The sequence below is a fragment of the Rhinoraja longicauda genome, chromosome 2, assembly GCF_053455715.1.
Source record: "Rhinoraja longicauda isolate Sanriku21f chromosome 2, sRhiLon1.1, whole genome shotgun sequence".
Classification (NCBI taxonomy): Eukaryota; Metazoa; Chordata; class Chondrichthyes; order Rajiformes; family Arhynchobatidae; genus Rhinoraja; species Rhinoraja longicauda.
In genome coordinates, this window is record NC_135954.1 from 113311744 (window position 1) to 113313976 (window position 2233).

A 2233-nucleotide genomic window follows, 5' to 3' on the forward strand; every position below is an offset into this window, starting at 1 on the left:
CCTAGGAGATAGATTTAAACTTTAAAATGTGAATAACTTTAAAAATATAACACCGATTTCAATGAAACTTCTTCCATTAGCACCAAAGGGACGACGGTGAGTAAGGTGGGCCTAAAATTGTCGCGCTATCGTGTACCGTTTTGGCTGCAGTTCATATCATATCATATATCATATATATACAGCCGGAAACAGGCCTTTTCGGCCCTCCAAGTCCGTGCCGCCCAGCGATCCCCGTACATTAACACTATCCTACACCCACTAGGGACAATTTTTACATTTACCCAGCCAATTAACCTACATACCTGTACGTCTTTGGAGTGTGGGAGGAAACCGAAGATCTCGGAGAAAACCCACGCAGGTCACGGGGAGAACGTACAAACTCCTTACAGTGCAGCACCCGTAGTCAGGATCGAACCTGAGTCTCCGGCGTTGCATTCGCTGTAAAGCAGCAACTCTACCGCTGCGCTACCGTGTTCAGGAACAAACAAACAAACAAACAAACAAGAGTTGCAGCATATAGATGCTGCCTAACCTGCTGAGCGGCTGCAGCACTTTACGTACCTTATTGTTTTTAGCCTGGTTGGCTGAAAGATACAGCATGGAAATAATATAGTATATTCCTTTATTCGTCCCACACCGGGGAAATTTACAATTTGGCCCTTTGGCCCACCGAGTCCACGCTGATCACCCGTTCACGCTGGTTCTATGTTATCGCACTTTCTCGTCCACGCCCTGCACACTAGGGGGCAATTAACCTACAAAACCCGCACGTCTTTGGGATGTGGGAGGAAACCGGAGCACCCGGAGACAACCCACGTGGTCACAGGGAGAACGTGCAAACTCCACACAGACAGCAGCAACTGAGGTCAGGAACTAACCTGGGTCTCTGGCACTGTGAAAGCAGGAAAAAATATTAAATCTGCAATTCTTTATTAATTTTGTGGACAAACTACCTGAACAATATCTTATGATTTATTTTTTTGTTTACATCAAATGGTTTACATTATTTGACTGGTTAATGATACAGAATTAAGACTGCTTACCGGAGGTTTACTGAGGCTTTTGCAGGTAATTTTCCTCCTTAAGAGAGGACTTGGGTAATCCAGGACCAGCACATGAATGTTATCAGAATATCAATCAAGTGAATTTGCAATATTACTGAAGGGAACTAATGCTGACCAGATGTACTGATAGTGAAACAAGAACGTTGTAATCATTTAATATCAGTTGTCAATAAAGTCTAATCGTATCAATTCAATTTATTGCATGAGGCTCTGTTGAATTTGTTCCAATCCTTAAGTCTCCAAGATGTTTCATTGTAACAGTGCACCTGCCTTTCCAAATATCAAAAATACCAGAGGGCATAGTTTAGTTTAGTGTAGAGATACAGCGCGGAAACAGGCCCTAACACTATCCTACACACACTAGGGACAATTTTTACATTTACCAAGCCAATTAACCTACAAACCTGCACGTCTTTGGAGTGTGGGGGGTAACCGAAGATCTCGGAGAAAACCCTTGCAGGTCACGGGGAGAACATACAAACTCCGTACAGAAGCGGCCGTAGTCAGGATCGAACCTGAGTCTCCGGCGCTGCATTCACTGTAAGGCAGCAACTCTACCGCTGTGCCACCGTGCCACAGTTGTGTCAAAGCAGGCCTGTAAGGCCTCATCAACCTCATTGTTCCATTTATATATGACCCTGTAAACCGGTTTTTCCTGTTTTAGTTTCTGCCTGTATGCAGGCAGCAGTAGAATGGAACAGTGATCTGCCTTACCAAAAGCCGGGCTTATAACAGTCTCTGAAGGGGGTGTAACAATGGTCCATGGTCTGCTCTCCCCTAGTGGGAAAAGTGATGAGTTGGAAGTATTTTGGGAGAACCTTCTTCATATTGGCTCTGTTGAAGTCTCCCAGAACAATGAACGCAATAATGTGAGAAGGGCAAAGTTTAAAGGAGATGTGCGGACCAAGTTTTTTTACACAGAGTGGTGGGGGCCTGGAACTTGCTGCCGGGGGTGGCGGTGGAGGCTCATACAATAGTGGTGTTTAAGAGGTTTTTAGATAGTCCCACCTGCCTGCGTTTGGTCCATATCCCTCCAAACCTGTCCTATCCATGTACCTGTCCAACAGTTTCTTAAACGATGGGATAGTCCCAGCCTCAACTACCTCCTCTGGCAGCTTGTTCCATACACCCACCACCCTCTGTGTGAAAAAGAGAAGGATGGGTGAAGT

The 2233-nt window shown here is 45.2% G+C and overlaps 1 protein-coding gene across 1 annotated transcript in view; it reads left to right on the forward strand.

Annotated features, from left to right (window-relative positions):
- pycr3 (pyrroline-5-carboxylate reductase 3) overlaps positions 1-1247 on the forward strand; it is an 18559-nt gene extending 17312 nt beyond the window's left edge. The window contains exon 6 of the mRNA XM_078426214.1: positions 1-1247. This exon is cut by the window's left edge and continues 2481 nt beyond it. The gene's annotated coding sequence lies outside the window, so the exon portion shown is untranslated.
- The last annotated feature ends 986 nt before the right edge of the window (positions 1248-2233 follow it).